We start from the raw sequence: 19,528 nt of genomic DNA, 5'->3' as shown, positions 1-19,528 counted from the left end.
AATGAAGCCTTTGCTTTTTAAGCCCATGTTTCCCCAATTCCGACTCTGTTTGAGATTGCCAATTTCACTGCCACGTCAGCAGTTGCGCATCACCTCTGCTTTTTCCCACCCTTCCGCAAAGAACCTAAAAAGGTTCTACCGAGATTGGAACTTGGATCGCTGGATTCAAAGCCCAAAGTGCTAACCATTACACCATGGAACCAACACTTCCTGATAGCTGGCTGTCTGAGAGGCAGATAGCGATGAGGCTAGGTGGAATCAGGTAGACTAAAAGAGGCGGACGTGGTTCCTCTGCCGAAACCCGGGATATAAATATCATGGTTGCCCTAATCAGGCTGAAGAGATTAAAAGCAAAGCCTAATAATGGGCTCATCCGGGATTTGAACCAGGGACCTCTCGCACCCTAAGCGAGAATCATACCCCTATACCAATGAGCCGAAACATACATCCTCCCTGCTGCTGCCGAGCCGCAAACATTTCAGCTTGCATGGCTTAAAGCGCAATTTTTTGATTAAATCTACAATTAAAAGGTAGCCAGTGCAAAGTTTCCAGCACAGAGGAAATGCGGCCTCTTTTTTTGTGGTCATTGGAAATCACGCTGCAGCACCTGCACACGAATAATGAGAAGCTTACTTACAGGAGCCTGGTCTGCAACACTGGACCCAGTTGATGTTGCAGGAGCAGAGGCAGCACTTGGCTGGACAGAAGGCTGTGGAGGAGACTGCAGAGGAGGCTGAACAGGGCGCAGAGGAGGAGACTGCAGAGGAGGCTGGGCAGGGCGCAGAGGAGGAGACTGCAGAGGAGGCTGGGCAGGGCGCAGAGGAGGAGACTGCAGAGGAGGCTGGGCAGGGCGCAGAGGAGGAGACTGCAGAGGAGGCTGGGCAGGGCGCTGCAGTCCTGTGGGTGGCTGTAGTGAGGATGGTCCTGGTGCAGAGGGACAGGGGTTGAAGGCCTTGCTGGAAAGATGGGAGTTGCTCTTTCCAGTGGACAGGAAGCTCTGCAGGCGACTGGGACATCTGGCCAGGGGTCCACAATGCTGGAGGAGCAGGATAAGGGGCAGGAGCAGGGGCAGTAGCACGAGCCGGGGCAGGAGGAGTTCCTCTCGAGCCTGCAGTGGCTGGAGAAAAAAGAAAAAACTTACCCACTTACAGGGTTTGGCTGGAGACAAAATCTTTTGTGCCAGCTGTGAAGCAAATAAATGCTTCCCCCGCGCCAACAGGGCCTTCACATTGGTCGCCAGCAGTGGGCTGTTCTTAGTGGCAGTAGGTGGAGGAGGAACAGACACAGTGGCAGTGGGCACAGCAGCAGTGAGGACAGATGCAGTGGGCAAAGTGGCGGTGGGCACGTGGGCTGGAGCCTGCCTCTTCAGCACGTATGCTTTGAAAAGGGCCATATTGGTGTTAGGCCCGGCCTTTGCCTTCTTCAGGTAGGTGATGAGAGCCTGGGCCTCCTTGCTTGGGTCCTCATACACCTCCTTTATTGACCTACCCTTAAAATCCCCAAACTCCACCATCAGACACCAAGAGTCTCCTGTCCTGTGGGCATCCTGCAGCATGGCCTGTTTTTTTCTGATACACCTCTACAGCCTCGCCTACCTCCCTGATCTGCGAGGTGTATCTGAGGAACAGGTGTTTGTTGTCCGACAGCGGGTTGTCCCTCTCCTCCTCCCCCAAAATGCTGCTGACCAGATAGCAGGCATACCACAGTGAGTTCTTCAGCAGCCTGAGGAACCTCTGACCCTGGTGTTTCCCAAACTGGATCTTGCAGTGAGACAGAACCAGGAACTGGTCTCCAGGATTCCCTCCATTCTGCCTCACAAAGGCAGTGGCCTCAGCCAAGACCTCCTCTTTACACCTGGCCCTCCCTGCCAACACGATCTTCCTCCTATTGGCCTCCTCAGTTGGCCCCATAAGGAGTCGACCCTCAGAGGTTCTTCGTAAAACCGGGTATGCATACATAATCTGAAAGGACACAGGCATAAACAGAACGTTACATAGCTGTCATATTCCAACTGAAAGTATTTTACTACAGCATTTTTTTTATGTATTATGTATAATGATTATTATTATTATGAGCATAAGCATTATTGTTTTTTATACAACTGTGAATCACTTTGAATTGCCTTGTGTACAAATTGTAAATAGTGTGATGAACTAATTAATAAGAAAATAAATTACACTTCTTGGTACAATCTTGCTGGTATCATGCCATGCTTAAATCGTTTTGTTTTGTTTAGCTTTTGTGGCAGAGATTACTAAGAAACACCAAATATAACATAAAGGCGTTTATGACAATTCATAATAATATGATCATCAAACAGATCTAAAACTTAAAATGGTATATCAAATCGTTTTGGTATATCTTTTATAACATAGTTGAGAATCATTTGTTGAAACAAAAAAACACTTGTTTTTGCCTATTCATGTCTTTTTAAATATGTATAACATAGTATTTAAAAAGATAACATAAATATGTATACTGGTGTATAACATAGTATAGTATAACATATATGAATTAAACTTTTTTTTTTAAAGGTTTTAGTAAAAATCTTCTTGTGCTCAAAATAATGTAATGAATGACACAAAAAATACTAAATTAACTACAACAAAAAAATGGTTTAAGGAGGATATAGCTTAATTAGTGGTCGGCTAATTATCTTGACAGTAGTGACAATTTTTTTTACTGTATATCATGGTAAACTTGCAGGTTCACATGTACAGAAGAAAACGTGTGCTTTTACACGCTAGCTGGCTTTATTGCCATGTTTAATTGTCTAAAAACAAACACTGTTTATGAATAAATAATGATCGATTATAGAGTCGTGAAGAATAGACTTACCTGTTGCAAAGATTGCAAAGATGACGATAATAACAGCGGTCGCCGATTGGTCAAAAGTAAGCCACAGGAGCAGAGCCAGGAGAGAAACGCGATTGGTCAAAAGTAAGCCACAGGAGAGAAAGGCGATTGGTCAAAAGTAAGCCACAGGAGAGAAACACGATTGGTCAAAAGTAAGCCACAGGAGAGAACAAGATTGGTCAAAAGTAAGCCACAGCAGAGAAACACAATTGGCTCACGTGGGCTTACTTTGGGCTTACTTTGGCTCAATCGGTAGGAAGCAGTAGGCGCAAGCGAGAGGTAGTGGGATCGATGCCTGCATTCTCCAGTGCTGTCCATCCTTTTTACGCCCCACTTCAAGGGGCACTACCTAGATGAGCTCTTGCGGCTCAGTGCTGCCGAAAAAGTTTTTTCGAACGAGGTACTGCACACATTCCTGGCAAAAGCAGGTCCCACCGAGATTTGAACTCGGATCGCTGGATTCAGAGCCCAGAGTGCTAACCATTACACGATGGAACCTTGGCGTGTGTCAACTTTTCCCATGAGCAGCAGAGATTTAAGTCATTGAGTCCAGAAGCACGATAGCAAGGATTTAAGTCATTGAGTCCAGAAGCACGATAGCAAGGAGCAAATGAAGCCTTTGCTTTTTAAGCCCATGTTTCCCCAATTCCGACTCGGTTTGAGAGTGCCAATTTCACCGCCACGTCAGCAGTTGCGCATCACCTCTGTTTCTTCCCTCCCTTCCGCAAAGAACCTAAAAAGGTTCCACCGAGATTTGAACTCAGACTTCTGGATTCAAAGCCCAGAGTGCTAATCATTACACCATGGAACCAACACACTCTGCTAGCTGGCTGTCTGAGAGTCAGATAGCGATGAGGCTAGGTGGAATCAGGTAGACTAAAAGAGGCGGACATGGTTCCTCTGCCGAAACCTGGTATTGAACCAGGGACCTTTAGATCTTCAGTCTAACGCTCTCCCAACTGAGCTATTACGGCCAGATACTTGTATGGTTTAGCCAGAAGGGATGTCTGGGAGACCGCCCGTCATTTTCGAGAAGAGCAGAGCGAAGGTCCCAGAGAGAAAATGAGTGGCCCGTACGGGGATGAAAACCCGCCACCTTGGCGTTATTAGCACCACGCTCTAAGCAACTGAGCTAACCGGCCTCTCTCTGGCACATTTTATCCGCAATTTCTCACAAATATCCTGGTTGCCCTAATCAGGCTGAAGAGATTAAAAGCAAAGCCTAATAATGGGCTCGTCTGGGATTTGAGCCCGGGACCTCTCGCACCCTAAGCGAGAATCATACCCCTAGACCAACGAGCCGAAACATACATCCTCCCTGCTGCTGCCGGGCCGCAAACATTTCAGCTTCCATGGCTTAAAGCGCAATTTTTTGATTAAATCTACTATTAAAAGGTAGCCAGTGCAAAGTTTCCAGCACAGAGGAAATGCGGCATCTTTTTTTGTGGTCATTGGAAATCACGCTGCAGGACCTGCACACGAATAATGAGAAGCTTACTTACAGGAGCCTGGTCTGCAACACTGGACCCAGTTCATGTTGCAGGAGCAGAGGCAGCACTTGGCTGGACAGAAGGCTGTGGAGGAGACTGCAGAGGAGGCTGAGCAGGGCGCAGAGGAGGAGACTGCAGAGGGGCTGGGCAGGGCGCAGAGGAGGAGACTGCAGAGGAGGCTGGGCAGGCCGCAGAGGAGGAGACTGCAGAGGAGGCTGGGCAGGGCGCTGCAGTCCTGTGGGTGGCTGTAGTGAGGATGGTCCTGGTGCAGAGGGACAGGGGTTGAAGGCCTTGCTGGAAAGATTGGAGTTGCTCTTTCCAGTGGACAGGAAGCTCTGCAGGCGACTGGGACACCTGGCCAGGGGTCCACAATGCTGGAGGAGCAGGATAAGGGGCAGGAGCAGGGGCAGTAGCACGAGCCGGGGCAGGAGCAGGGCCTCTCGAGCCTGCAGTGGCTGGAGCGTAAAAAAACACAACGAAATTATCTTATTGTTTTAGACTTTCACTGCATGACTTTCTCAGCTCTGCTGGACAGCTACTGCGATTACAAGGTTTACTGCAAAGCATGTACGATTAGTAGAGAGATGACATGATGATGAAAAGATGGAAGGAAGCAGTGAAAATCATCCTGTTTTTCATCCAAGCACCATTAGAAGAAATACAAGAAGAAAAAAAGATGGGATCAGCCAAGTGTGAAGCGAAGCAGACCAAACACTACAACAGCCACTTATTCCAAGGGGAGTGGGGGAAGTGTGAGATGACAAGAATGAGCTTTAGTCAGTGATTACGATAAAAAATGAAATAAAACCTTTTACATACACCTTTAAATTATCTTTTTTCCTTTGAGGATGTTCACTCAAAGAGTGAATGTAGATTGACACCTGAGAAGTGCCATTCCTCTGTGTTGTGAAATAAAATAATATGTCATTTAAAAAATACTGTTTTGTTTTATTTGTAATTGTTTGTAAAATATTGTTTAAGATTTACATACCTTGAGGAAGTTGTTCCTCAGCTTGCGAGGCTACAGTTGCCATCTCCAGGTCATCTTCCTCCTCAAAAAAATCCGTAGCAGCAGAGTCTGTAAAATAACATAAAACACTAAGCACATGTCACCAACACACTTGTATGCGTTAAGTGATACTCACCACATGTAAAGAGCTGTCTCCGGACTGCGGACTCAGACGCAGGTGGTACACGTGGTCCTGCAGCTGTTGAACACGTATTTTCGTTAGACATATATACTGCATAATATATACTGTAATTATTTTAAAGCTTGCAAATCACTTACAGGGTTTGGCTGGAGACAAAATCTTTTGTGCCAGCTGTGAAGCAGATAAATGCTTCCCCCACGCCAACAGGGCCTTCACATTGGTCGCCAGCAGTGGCCTGTTCTTAGTGGCAGTAGGTGGAGGAGGAACAGACACAGTGGCAGTGGGCACAGCAGCAGTGAGGACAGATGCAGTGGGCACAGTGGTGGTGGGCACGTGGGCTGGAGCCTGCCTCTTCAGCACGTATGCTTTGAAAAGGGCCATATTGGTGTTAGGCCCGGCCTTTGCCTTCTTCAGGTAGGTGATGATAATAGCCTGGGCCTCCTTGCTTGGGTCCTCATACACCTCCTTCATTGACCTACCCTTAAAATCCCCAAACTCCACCATCAGACATCCAGAGTCTCCTGTCCTCTGGGCCTCCTGCAGCATGGCCTGTTTTATATGACACACCTCCACAGCCTCGCCTACCTCCCTGATCTGCGAGGTGTATCTGAGGAACAGGTGTTTGTTGTCAGACAGCGGGTTGTCCCTCTCCTCCTCCCCCAAAATGCTGCTGACCAGATAGCAGGCATACCCCAGTGAGTTCTCCAGCAGCCACAGGAACCTCTGACCCTGGTGTTTCCCAAACTGGATCTTGCAGTGAGCCAGAACCAGGAACTGGTCTCCAGGATTCCCTCCATTCTGCCTCACAAAGGCAGTGGCCTCAGCCAGGACCTCCTCCTTACACCTGGCCCTCCCTGCCAACACGATCTTCCTCCTATTGGCCTCCTCAGTTGGCCCCATAAGGAGTCGACCCTCAGAGGTTCTTCGTAAAACCGGGTATGCATACATAATCTGAAAGGACACAGGCATAAACAGAACGTTACATAGCTGTCATATTCCAACTGAAAGTATTTTACTACAGCATTTATTTTTTATGTAATTAATTATTATAATATTATAATAATTAATGATTATTATTATTATGAGCATAAGCATTATTGTTTTTATACAACTGTGAATCACTTTGAATTGCCTTGTGTACAAATTGTAAATAGTGTGATGAACTTATTAATAAGAAAATCAATAACACTTCTTGGTACAATCTTGCTGGTATCATGCCATGTATCATGTATCATGGTAAAGTTGCAGGTTCACATGTACAGAAGAAAACGTGTGCTATTACACGCCAGCTAGCTTTATTGGCATGTTTAATTGTGTAAAAACAAACACTGTTTATGAATAAATAATGATCGATTATACAGTCGTGAAGAATAGACTTACCTGTTGCAAAGATGACGATAATTACTACTGATGACGACTACTTCCTGCTCAGCTACTGTTCGGACGCTCTCGCTTACTGCTCCACGCTTTGCTCTATCGCTTTTATATTTCTATAATTTATCTCCTTTTATCACCTAATTTTAACTTCAGCAAATCAGCACAGTGCTCAAACGCTTGGATTACTACAAAAAAAAGCAGAATTATTTTATTCGACCAGCCTCCCACTGAATCTAGTGCTTCTCGACAGGCCATACTGAGTGTAGAGAAACAAGCCGATCGTTTTACTAATCGATGGCACAAACAGGGTGCGAGACCCAAAGGCACTCGAGACATCAGATTGTCACGAGCATCACATATTACTGCAGTAGCATCCTCTACCCCAGATACGGCACTGACAAGGACTGCAAACACTGGTCTCCTACCACCGCCTATACATCTTGAGAACAGATTTGAAGTATTAATGAATGAGGAATCCCCAAATTTGATGAATGTGATCGCACACAGACAGAATCAGCCAGTAGCTAACACTGATGCTAACTGGGGCTCAAGGTCGAGCAGACAGCGGCACTCAGCTCACAGTGCAGCCGAGCCCAGGACTCTGATAGTGGGCGACTCCGTAATCAGAAACATTAATAGCAGGGATACAACAACGTGCTGCCTTCCACAAGCAACAACTTCTGATGTAAACAGGGAACTTCAGAACATTCTGATGAAACATAAGACTGCAAATCGACTCATCATTCATGTGGGGAAGAATGATATTCATAAAGAGCAGTCGGAACTTCTTAAAAAGGATTTCAATTAACTTTTTGAAACACTTAAAAGACTGAAAGTTCAAACATTCATCAGTGGACCACTCCCAGCAAGAGGAACAAACAGATTTTCACGGTTGCTTGGGCTTAATACATGGCTGCAAAAAACCTGCAATATAAAAGGAGTGAACTTTATTGACAACTTCAATCTTTTCTGGAGTCAGAGGCAACTGTTTCAACAGGATGGCCACCACCCAACCAAACTTGGTTCAAGAGTGCTAAAGGACAATATCTACTTCTCCCTCCGTCATCCTTCTGCAATGTGTGCCAATCCACTCAACCTGAATGGCACACACACACCTGGATACAGTATGAATGACCACAGGATTTCACTTTAGCACCTGAATGGACATGCGGTTGACACATCACACAAGGACAGTGATAACACCACTCAGCCACAACAACCTCTGCTCACGGACACAATCTCAGCTGAGCCCTGCCCACAGAGCTCACCACAGACAGACTGTGACATACCAGCACTGCTCCAAGATACAGCACCCATAGACGACTTTCTGGAAAACAGCCAGGGAAACCAGGACAGCATATTACAGCCTCCAATAACACCAGAGCAAAAATCCCTCTCACCGGAAACATTATCACTCTCTCCAGAATCTCCACTTCTGTGCTTCTCAGAGAAAATGGAACAACTGGTGCATGCTGGAACTAGACTATCCCACTCTTTTGCTGCGAGCCCCCAGATACCAACCAAAAAACGCCAGGCCCCACAACCACCAAAGCCTGCGGGCCCAGCTCGCCCTCTCCCTCCTCCTGTGAGCTCTTCGGCCTCTGCCACAGCGCCAGGGCCCACACCCTCCCCCAGCGGCTCGAGGTGAACCAAAAACAACTGATACCAGCTCTCAGTGATATGTGTCGGGTCCCCGCTATGATAACAATAACTTTCTCAAATGTTTACAGAACCAGCGGGAACCCAGTGTGCCTGTATCTTTTTCTATTGCTGTTCAATTACATGATAGAAAGTCTAAGGCCTTCAAAAGCCGTACAGCAAACCCATCTAATCTGGTGCCTATTACACGACATACCAAGTTTGCTGTGGGGACAAAAAGTAAGACTGTTAAGTTAGCACTTTTAAACATCCTTTCACTTAAAAATAAATCACTTTTAGTCAACGACTTAATAACCACATACAACCTGGATTTTATGTTGCTAAATGAAACTTGGCTAGAAGAAAGTTGCAGTGCAACAGTCCTCAATGAAACAGCCCCTCCTAACTTTACTTTTATGAGTGTCTGCAGAGCTGTCAGAAGAGGCGGAGGTTTAGCTGCTCTTTATAAAGATGTCTCTCAATGTAAGCAAATATCATTTGGGAATTACCCGTCTTTCGAGTATCTCGGTATTGTGTTAAAAGGTGCTCCACGCATTTTACTTATCATTGTTTACAGGCCTCCAAAATACTCTCCAGCTTTTGCTGAGAACTTAACAGAACTGTTATCAACAATTTCCTCAGAGTTTGACTGCTTTGCCATTGCTGGAGATTTTAACATTCACATAGATAATGCAGAAAACAATATTGCAAAAGAAATCAAAACTGTTTTAAAAACTTTTGATCTGACTCAGCATGTACATGGACCCACACATAATCGTGGACACACTCTAGATTTACTTATCAGTAAGGGTCTAAACATTTCATCAATTGTTATTAAGGATGTAGCACTGTCTGATCATTTTTGTATTTTCTTTGATATATTGATCTCTCCTGCCATTGAAGCTAGATCTGTGTCTGTCAAGAAGAGATGCTTAAATGAGAACACTAGTGTACTATTTATGAAGGCTATATCTTTAACACCAAGCATATCTGCTGACTCTGTTGATTTTCTCCGGGATTCTTTTAACTCAAAAGTTAAGAGTGTAATTGATGATATTGCTCCTGTGAAAGTCAGGAAGAAGAGTGGCAGACAAAAAGCACCTTGGAGAAACTCAACAGCAGTGCAAAATATGAAAAGACAATGCAGAAAAGCAGAGCGCATGTGGCGGAAGACAAAACTTGTAGTCCATTATAACATCTACAAAGACAGCCTCCATGCTTTCAATAAGGAACTAAGCAAAGCTAGACAGACTTTTTTCTCGAATATTATAAACAGCAATATAAACAACACGCGCACTCTTTTTGCTACTGTAGAGAGACTGACAACCCCCCCAAGCCAGATCCCAGTGAAATGCTCTCAGTGAGAAAGTGCAGTGAGTTTACTTCTTTCTTCTCTGAGAAAATCAATAATATCAGAAAGGTGATCAGCTCATCCTTGAGTTGCGCTGGGGTCAGGCAGATCATACAACAGCACGAGAAAGTAGCCACTATGTCTGATTTCGAAGAAATTGATGGGAAAATTTTGGAAGCAACTAAAAACATCAACCTGCGCCCTTGACGCACTTCCCACATCTTTTTTCAAAAATGTGTTACACAGCTTAGAAGCAGATCTCCTGGAAGTGGTAAATGCCTCACTTCTCTCTGGGAGTTTTCCGACCTCCCTGAAAACTGCTGTCGTCAAGCCCCTCCTGAAAAAGAGCAATCTGGATAAGACCATATTAAACAACTATAGACAGATATCAAATCTTCCTTTCATAGGCAAGATCATTGAAAAAGTTGTCTTCAATCAGCTGAACAAATTCTTAAGCTCGAATGGATACTTTGACCATTTTCAATCTGGTTTCCGACCGCACCACAGTACAGAGGACGCGCTCATAAAGATAATAAATGATATTCGCTTAAATACTGATACAGGCAAATTATCAGTGCTGGTACTACTCGACCTCAGTGCTGCATTTGACACTGTCGATCACAAAATACTTCTAGACAGGCTGGAAAACTGGATCGGGCTTTCTGGGATAGTCCTAAAATGGTTCAGGTCATACTTAGGAGGCAGAGGTTATTATGTGAGTATAGGAGACCATAAGTCTGAGTGGACATCCATGACATGCGGAGTCCCTCAAGGCTCAATTCTTGCGCCACTCCTATTCAACCTGTACATGCTCCCAATGAGCCAAATAATGAGAAAGAACCAAATCGCTTACCATAGCTATGCAGACGACACACAGCTCTACTTATCCCTATCGCCTAACGATTACAGCCCCATTGACTCCCTTTGCCAATACATTGATGAAGTAAACAATTGGATGTGCCAAAACTTTCTTCAGTTAAACAAAGACAAAACTGAAGTCATTGCGTTTGGAAACAAAGATGAAGTTCTCAAGGTGAACGCATACCTTCAGTCTAGGGGTCAAACAACTAAAAATCAAGTCAGGAATCTGGGTGTGTCTCTAGAGTCAGACCTTAGTTTCAGTAGTCATGTCAAAGCAATAAATAAATCAGCATATTATCACCTGAAAAATATTGCAAGAATTAGATGCTTTGTTTCCAGTCAAGACTTAGAAAAACTTGTGCATGCTTTCGTCACCAGTAGGGTGGATTATTGTAATGGACTTCTCACTGGCCTTCCCAAAAAGACCATAAGACAGTTGCAGCTCATACAGAACGCTGCTGCTAGGATTCTGAGCAGAACCAGAAAATATGAACACATCACACCAGTCCTCAGGTCTTTACACTGGCTGCCAGTTACATTTAGGATTGATTTTAAAGTATTATTACTGGTATATAAATCATTCAATGGCCTAGGACCTCAATACATTGCAGATATGCTCAGTGAATATAAACCCAACAGATCACTCAGATCATTAGGATCACATCAGCTAGAAATACCAAGGGTTCACTCTAAGCATGGCGAGTCTGCTTTTAGCTACTATGCCAGCCGCAGCTGGAACCAGCTTCCAGAAGAGATCAGATGTGCTCCTACAGTAGTCACATTCAAATCCAGACTCAAAACACATCTGTTTAACTGTGCATTTACTGAATGAGCACTGTGCCACTGTTCGTCCGACTGTTTGCACTGTATTTTATTTTATGTTTTAATTATTCTGATTTCATTTGATTATTTCTGTATATTATCTTTTATTCCAAACTGTTTTAATTATTCTGATTTATTTTGATTATTTTAATTTCTTCTATGTAAAGCACTTTGAATTACCATTGTGTATGAAATGTGCTATATAAATAAACTTGCCTTGCCTTGCCTAATAATGGCGGTCGCCGATTGGTCAAAAGTAAGCCACAGGAGAGAAACGCGATTGGTCAAAAGTAAGCCACAGGAGAGAAAGGCGATTGGTCAAAAGTAAGCCACAGGAGAGAAACACGATTGGTCAAAAGTAAGCCACAGGAGAGAACGCGATTGGTCAAAAGTAAGCCACAGCAGAGTAACACGATTGGCTCACGTGGGCTTACTTTGGGCTTACTTTGGCTCAATAGGTAGGAAGCAGTAGGCGCAAGCGAGAGGTAGTGGGATCGATGCCTGCATTCTCCAGTGCTGTCCATCCTTTTTACGCCCCCCTTCAAGGGGCACTACCTAGATGAGCTCTTGCGGCTCAGTGCTGCCGAAAAAGTTTTTTCGAACGAGGTACTGCACACATTCCTGGCAAAAGCAGGTCCCACCGAGATTTGAACTCGGATCGCTGGATTCAGAGCCCAGAGTGCTAACCATTACACCATGGAACCTTGGCGTGTGTCAACTTTTCCCATGAGCAGCAGAGATTTAAGTCATTGAGTCCAGAAGCACGATAGCAAGGATTTAAGTCATTGAGTCCAGAAGCACGATAGCAAGGAGGAAATGAAGCCTTTGCTTTTTAAGCCCATGTTTCCCCAATTCCGACTCGGTTTGAAAGTGCCAATTTCACCGCCACGTCAGCAGTTGGGCATCACCTCTGTTTTTTCCCTCCCTTCCGCAAAGAACCTAAAAAGGTTCCACCGAGATTTGAACTCGGATCGCTGGATTCAAAGCGCAATTTTTTGATTAAATCTACAATTAAAAGGTAGCCAGTGCAAAGTTGCCAGCACAGAGGAAATGCGGCCTGTTTTTTTGTGGTCATTGGAAATCGCGCTGCAGCACCTGCACACGTGCTAGGGATCGCGCCTCGTCTTTGTCTTTGAGAGCGATGGACACCTTCTCTCCATCATCGAGGGGAATTAGCTCAAATAGTAGAGCGCTCGCTTAGCATGCGAGGGGTAGCGGGATCGATACCTGCATTGTCCAGTGCTGTCCATCCTTTTTACCCCCCCCTTCAAGGGGCACTAACTAGATGAGCTCTTGCGGCTCAGTGCTGCCGAAAATGGTTTTTTGAACGAGGTACTGCACACATTCCTGCAAATGCAGGTCCCACCTAGATTTGAACTTGGATCGCTGGATTCAAAGCCCAGAGTGCTAACCATTACACCATGGAACGAACACACCCTGCTAGCTGGCTGTCTGAGAGGCAGATAGCGATGAGGCTAGGTGGAATCAGGTAGATAGGAGCTGGCGATTGGTCAATGGACCACCTCGACTGAGAGAGTTAGACGTGGTTCCTCTGCCGAAACCCGAGATTGAACCAGGGACCTTTAGATCTTCAGTCTAACGCTCTCCCAACTGAGCTATTTCGGCCAGGTACTTGTGCGGTTTAGCCAGCAGGCATGTCTGGGAGACCGCCAGTCATTTTCGAGAAGAGCAGAGTGAAGGTCCCAGAGAGAAAATGAGTTGCCCGCACGGGGATTGAACCCTTGACCTTGGCGCTATTAGCACCACGCTCTAACCAACTGAGCTAACCGGCCTCTCTCTGGCTCATTTTATCCCCAATTTCTCAGAAATATCCTGGTTGCCCTAATCAGGCTGAAGAGATTAAAAGCAAAGGCTGATAATGGGCTCGTCCTGGATTTGAACCCGGGACCTCTCGCACCCTAAGCGAGAATCATACCCCTAGACCAACGGGCCGAAAACATTTCAGCTTGCATGGCTTAAAGTGCAATACTTTAATTAAATCTACAATTAAAAGGTAGCCAGTGCAAAGTTACCAGCACAGAGGAAATGCGGCCTCTTTTTTTGTGGTCATTGGAAATCACGCTGCAGCACCTGCACACGTGCTAGGGATCGCGTCTCGTCTTTTTTATTTTTAGAGCGATGGACACCTCCTCTCCATCATCGAGCAGAATTAGCTCAAATGGGGCACTACCTAGATGAGCTCTTGCGGCTCAGTGCTGCCGAAAAAGTTTTTTCGAACGAGGTACTGCACGTATTCCTGGCAAAAGCAGGTCCCACCGAGATTTGAACTCGGATCGCTGGATTCAGAGCCCAGAGTGCTAACCATGACACCATGGAACCTTGGCGTGTGTCAACTTTTCCCATGAGCAGCAGAGATTTAAGTCATTGGCTGCGTTCCAAACCGCATTCTCAATGAGTAGGTACTTAATTTCAATGAGTACTTACTTAACGAGCGCTAAAAGAGTAGGTACTTTATAGCCAAATCTCGTTGAGTATGGCTGCGTCCGAAACCGCATACTCAATGAGTAGGTACTTAATTTCAATAAGTACTTACTTAACGAGCGCTAAAAGAGTAGGTACTTTATAGCCAAATCTCGTTTAGTATGAATGCGAACCGGACATCTGCCATGTTGACGTTATCATGTGACCTACGACGCGTTATCACAAGTGCAACAACTTAAAAGATATGAACGACACGTTTAATTAATCTCTGTAATATCTTGATATTGATTAAACCTGCTTATTTTGTGATTGTAGTATAACCAATACATTTAGGGTCGATTTAAGTTCTTATTTGTAACGCTTCTAATGTGACCAAACAGTTTAAATATGCTATATATATATATATATATATATATATATATATATATACATATATATATATATATATATATATATATATATATATATATATATATATATATATATATATATATATATATTAATACTTATATATAACACCTTAAATATATAATTTTTCATTACAAAAAACCTAAATCGTCATCTCTTGAATATGTTTTTAATTTCTTTATTTTAAATCCAAAATGTTCACCCACAAGCAAAAAGCCCTTTTGGGCCCCTAAGGGCTGTCCTTTATGTTTTCCTCTTTTTCTTGTTGAATGTTTCATCCCTCTGGATTATAAATAACAACAACAACATCAGTTTGTTTGTACCGCTATTATTCAAAGATATTTAAACTTGTCATTGTTCTTTTTTTCCTGTGTATATAATATCATATTATGATGGATGCAAACCCATATTTATGTTTTCTGTCATTATGATTGTTCATCCTGATGTGGTATGTAACTATAAGTTCTGCAATAAAAAATGATATGAGCGACAGGTGCACTAACACCTCATAACATCAGTAACTCGACAGCCATACATAGAACAGTTTTCCTCAGCGTTTGTAATGTCTGCACATTGCTCACAGCACACGACTGCTCGAAGATCTCACCTTTGGAGAAGACTGTTGATTTTTATACTAGAAAAATGTAAGTATCACTCCTTAAAAAACAAGATTACCCCAGAATGAATTGCATCGCTAGCCCACCCCAAAACTTACACAATAATAATGATAAATGCTGACCAAAACTAGTTTTTACTGAAAATTGTATATTTTAGTAAAAACAAGCAAAATGTAATTTGTTTTGTCATATGACATATGCATGAATACACACTAGATAAATGCAGTAAATACAGTTATAGTCAAGCAATGAATTAAAGCATAAATGTATTAAATAATTGTATTTTATTTACTGACAACAACAATAAGAAACATGGATAAGTAAAATAATGAATAAAAGTAACCATCAGAATAAACAAATGCATATACAAGTCAACAACACAAACAAAGCTTTATTCAAACTACAAGCATGTATTTACAGGCGCTGAACCCCACATCCTACTGCCATCTCCACACAGCGGTTCTCATTCTGTGGCTTTATTCTGATGAATCAGCTGACCACCAGGTGACCGTGCCTCCGTGCCGGAGGTTGTTCTGAGGCGATAAGGGCCGGTGGAGTGATGGAGGGTCTCATCCATGGCACCATTTCCAGGATTCAGCTCCGGGCTCTCCATCCTCAGTGCTCACACCAGTCTGCAGACATTTCAGATCCGAATGAGAAAAGTGCTGTAATAACTGTGTTTGAAATTACAATAATTAAAATAAACTACAACTTAAGATTTAAATAGATTTTGTTATTCATTTCTGTAGTATACTCATTCAAAGCCTTTGATGCAGCATTCAGCTTCATGAGCCACTCTCCTCTCCCCCAAATGTTCCTAAATTTATCAACAGTACTAATGGACAAATAAAATAGATAACATGTTTAGTTACTTTATAGATTTGTGTATTTACCTTACTTACAGCACATTTATCTAATGTAAACAGTGTTGCCACAACAGTAATTTCTAAAATAGCACACATACATCAGATGTCTATTTCATGTTGTGATGTGCTCATCTGCAATACTTGTAGAAGATTTTCCTGTCAGATGTAAATAGACATTTAAAATAAGCATCTTTAAGAGGTATATGGTTTATGTACATCTACTTTGGAGATGTGTGCTTACTGGAGCTCTCCTGATAGCAATACACAATAACGTGTTTTTACAGCAAAATCACAACTATACTATACTGTCTAACGTCTTTAAACCTTCAACAATTCGACAGTTTACTCTAGTCTTCTGTATTTCAACACGTTTTAACACAAGGAACCGTGTTTACTCACATTTGAAAACACCCGCGTCGCTGATCGTAATGTTGGATAATGACGTATCCTCTCCCGTGGCCTCCTGGGATAGAAAAGTATCCGTCGATGGTTGCTTCAGAATCTGGGCTGAAGCAGTAAGCCATCCGGGAACTTCTCGCCTACTCTTTTATGAGTACTGAGGTTTCGGACATACTACTCCTTTCAAATACTGTTTTCGCCTACTATATAGTAGGAAAGTAGGAATATTCGGACGCACTATAAGTATACGTGAGCCCGAATCTCGCGATAATTAGTATGTCACTCTGGTAATTCTCGCCTACTCTTTTATGGATACTAAGGATTCGGACATACTTATTCGCTCGCCTACTGCTTTTTCCCTACTACATAGTAGGGAAGTATGCGGTTTCGGACGCAGCCTATGAATGCGATCCGGACATCATCCGCCATGTTGATGCTATCATGTGACCTACGACACGTTATCACAAGCGCAACAACTTAAAAGATGAACGACACGTTTAATTCATCTATCTGTAAATATCTCTTGAATATGTTGTTAATTTCTTTATTTTATACCCAAAAAGTTTCTCCTTCAAGTTTTCCTCTTTTCTTGATGAATTTACCTCTCGTTTCATCCCTCAGACAATAACAACAAAACTATTTTTTAATGTATTATGAAGAACTATTTATATTTAAAGATATTTAGCCTTGTTATTGTTATTTTTTCCTGTGTATAAATATCATATTATGATGTACACAAACCAATGATCTTTATGTTTTCTGTTTTGTCATTATGATTGTTCATTGTTAGATACAACTAGTATCTTTCCATGATCTTTATGTAATAAGTTTATAAGTTTAAATTATATGAGCGACAGGTGCACTAACACTTCATAACATCAGTAACTCGACAGCACAACCTAGAACAGTTTTCCTCTGCGTTTACTGTCTGCAGTGCACAAGGAGACGGGCCGCTGCTCGAAGATCTCCTTTGGAGAAACTGTTGACTTTATGCTCGAAAAATGCAAGTATCGCTCATAAAAAATTAATATTACCTCAGAATGAATTGCATTGTTAGCCCACCCCAAAACTTAAACAAAATAATATTAAATGCTGACCAATACTTAAGTATATTACTTTTTTTATATACTAAAAATGATATAATTTAATAAAACAAGCAACATGTAATTTGTTTTGTCATATGAGTTATGGATGAATACACGTGAACATCTCAATTGTCAGTCAAGCAATGAATTAATGCATACATTAAATAATTATATTTTATATACTGACAACAATAAGAAACATGAGTAAATGAGTAAAAGAACAAATAAAAGTAACCATCACACAATAAACAAATGCATGCACATGAAACAAATCTTTATTCAAACTACAAGCATGTATTTGGGCGCTGAAGCCCACATCCTACTGCCATCTCAACACAGCGGTTCCCATTCTGCGGCTTTATTCTGATGAATTCACCAGAGGTGACCGTGCCTTCGTGCCGGAGCTTGTTGCTGCTCTGCGCATCACAATCTGAGGCGATAAGGGCAGATGGAGAGATCTTATGACAGTCTCATCCATGGCACCGTTTCCAGGATTCAGCTCTGGGCTCCTCATCCTCAGTGCTCACACCAGTCTGAATAAAAACATGTTTAGTTACTTTATAGATTTGTTTATTTAACTTATTTACAGCACATTAGTCTAATGTCAACAGTGTTGACAACAGTGAATTAACGTTATCCTATCCTATGATAATGCCACACATACATCACTCAGATGTCTTTTTCATGTTGTGATGTGCTCATCTGCAATATGTCAATACTTACAATATTTTCCTTTCAGATGTAAATAGACATTTTAAATAAGCGTGTTTAAGATGTATATGGTTATGTAAATCCACTTTAGAGACGTTACATGTGCTTAGAGCTCCCCTGTTAGCTAGCTATACAAAACATGTTTTTACAGCAAAATCACAACTATACTATACTGTCTAACTACTTTACACCTTCAACAGTTAAAACGTCTACTCTATTGTAGTTTAACACATAAGGAACCGTGTTTACTCACATTTGAAAACCCCCGGCGTCGCTGATCTCCGTGATGTTTGATAATGACGTATGCTCTCGCGTGGCCTACTGGGATAGATGAGTACAAGCTGAAAAGCACTCAAATGTCTGGGCGAAAGCAGGAGATCATCCGGGAACTTCTCGCCTACTCTTTTAGGAATACTGATGTTTCGAACGTACTGCTTCTTTCACGTACTGTTTTCGCCTACTATATAGTAGGAAAGTAGGCATATTGGAACGCACTATCGTCCAAATCTCGCGATAATTAGTACGTCAACCAGGTAATTCTCGCCTACTCTTTTATGAATAGTGAGGATTCGAACTTACTTTTTTTGCTCGCCTACTCTTTTTCCCATACTATATAGTAGGGAAGTATGCGGTTTGGAACGCAGCAATTGAGTCCAGAAGCAAGATAGCAAGGAGCAAATGAAGCCTTTGCTTTTTAAGCCCATGTTTCCCCAATTCCGACTCGGTTTGAGAGTGTCAATTTCACTGCCATGTCAGCCGTTGCGCATCACCTCTGTTTTTTCCCTCCCTTCCGCAAAGAACCTAAAAAGATTCCACCGAGATTTGAACTCGGATTGCTGGATTCAAAGCCCAGAGTGCTAACCATTACACCATGGAACCAACACACTCTGTTAGCTGGCTGTCTGAGAGGCAGATAGCGATGAGGCTAGGTGGAATCAGGTAGACGTGGTTCCTCTGCCGAAACCCAGGATTGAACCAGCGACCTTCAGATCTTCAGTCAAACGGTCTCCCAACTGAGCTATTTCGGCCAGGTACTTGTATGGTTTAGCCAGCAGGGATGTCTGGGAGACCGCCCATCATTTTCGAGAAGAGCAGAGCGAAGGTCCCAGAGAGAAAATGAGTGGCCCGTACGGGGATCGAACCCGTGACCTTGGCGTTATTAGCACCACGCTCTAACCAACTGAGCTAACCGGCCTCTCTCTGGCACATTTTATCCCCAATTTCTCAGAAATATCCTGGTTGCCCTAATCAGGCCGAAGAGATTAAAAGAAAAGCCTAATAATGGGCTCGTCCGGGATTTGAACCCGGGACCCCTCGCACCCTAAGCAAGAATCATACCCCTAGACCAACGAGCCGAAACATACATCGCCCCTGCTGCTGCCGGGCCGCAAACATTTCAGCTTGCATGGCTTAAAGCTCAATTTTTTGATTAAATCTACAATTAAAAGGTAGCC

At 43.1% G+C, this 19,528-nt stretch overlaps 1 long non-coding RNA gene and 10 other non-coding genes across 11 annotated transcripts; 1 reads left to right on the top strand and 10 right to left on the bottom strand.

The window, feature by feature from the left end:
* Nucleotides 1-3,282: 3,282 nt before the first annotated feature.
* Nucleotides 3,283-3,354, bottom strand: trnaq-cug (transfer RNA glutamine (anticodon CUG)). Its single transcript has one exon. It is a non-coding gene; the product is annotated as a tRNA-Gln (tRNA).
* A 241-nt stretch (nt 3,355-3,595) lies between these two features.
* trnaq-uug (transfer RNA glutamine (anticodon UUG)) lies at nt 3,596-3,667 on the bottom strand. The gene has a single exon. It is a non-coding gene; the product is annotated as a tRNA-Gln (tRNA).
* A 90-nt stretch (nt 3,668-3,757) lies between these two features.
* Nucleotides 3,758-3,830, bottom strand: trnaf-gaa (transfer RNA phenylalanine (anticodon GAA)). The gene has a single exon. It is a non-coding gene; the product is annotated as a tRNA-Phe (tRNA).
* Nucleotides 3,831-12,178: 8,348 nt separating this feature from the next.
* trnaq-cug (transfer RNA glutamine (anticodon CUG)) lies at nt 12,179-12,250 on the bottom strand. The gene has a single exon. It is a non-coding gene; the product is annotated as a tRNA-Gln (tRNA).
* Nucleotides 12,251-13,099: 849 nt separating this feature from the next.
* Nucleotides 13,100-13,172, bottom strand: trnaf-gaa (transfer RNA phenylalanine (anticodon GAA)). Its single transcript has one exon. It is a non-coding gene; the product is annotated as a tRNA-Phe (tRNA).
* Nucleotides 13,173-13,427: 255 nt separating this feature from the next.
* On the bottom strand, nt 13,428-13,499 carry trnap-agg (transfer RNA proline (anticodon AGG)). The gene has a single exon. It is a non-coding gene; the product is annotated as a tRNA-Pro (tRNA).
* A 315-nt stretch (nt 13,500-13,814) lies between these two features.
* trnaq-cug (transfer RNA glutamine (anticodon CUG)) lies at nt 13,815-13,886 on the bottom strand. Its single transcript has one exon. It is a non-coding gene; the product is annotated as a tRNA-Gln (tRNA).
* Nucleotides 13,887-14,941: 1,055 nt separating this feature from the next.
* Nucleotides 14,942-15,737, top strand: LOC143741461 (uncharacterized). Its single transcript, XR_013205053.1, has 2 exons — nt 14,942-15,040; nt 15,434-15,737. It is a non-coding gene; the product is annotated as an uncharacterized LOC143741461 (long non-coding RNA).
* A 3,144-nt stretch (nt 15,738-18,881) lies between these two features.
* On the bottom strand, nt 18,882-18,953 carry trnaq-uug (transfer RNA glutamine (anticodon UUG)). Its single transcript has one exon. It is a non-coding gene; the product is annotated as a tRNA-Gln (tRNA).
* Nucleotides 18,954-19,195: 242 nt separating this feature from the next.
* trnai-aau (transfer RNA isoleucine (anticodon AAU)) lies at nt 19,196-19,269 on the bottom strand. Its single transcript has one exon. It is a non-coding gene; the product is annotated as a tRNA-Ile (tRNA).
* An 88-nt stretch (nt 19,270-19,357) lies between these two features.
* trnap-agg (transfer RNA proline (anticodon AGG)) lies at nt 19,358-19,429 on the bottom strand. Its single transcript has one exon. It is a non-coding gene; the product is annotated as a tRNA-Pro (tRNA).
* Between the last annotated feature and the right edge of the window lie 99 nt (nt 19,430-19,528).

The sequence above is a fragment of the Siphateles boraxobius genome, unplaced genomic scaffold (genome assembly GCF_051911475.1).
Source record: "Siphateles boraxobius isolate OS27281-9 unplaced genomic scaffold, OSU_SipBor_1 19, whole genome shotgun sequence".
In the NCBI taxonomy this organism is placed as follows: Eukaryota; Metazoa; Chordata; class Actinopteri; order Cypriniformes; family Leuciscidae; genus Siphateles; species Siphateles boraxobius.
Note: the sequence above shows the minus strand (reverse complement) of the source record. Positions and strands in the feature narration are given on the sequence as shown.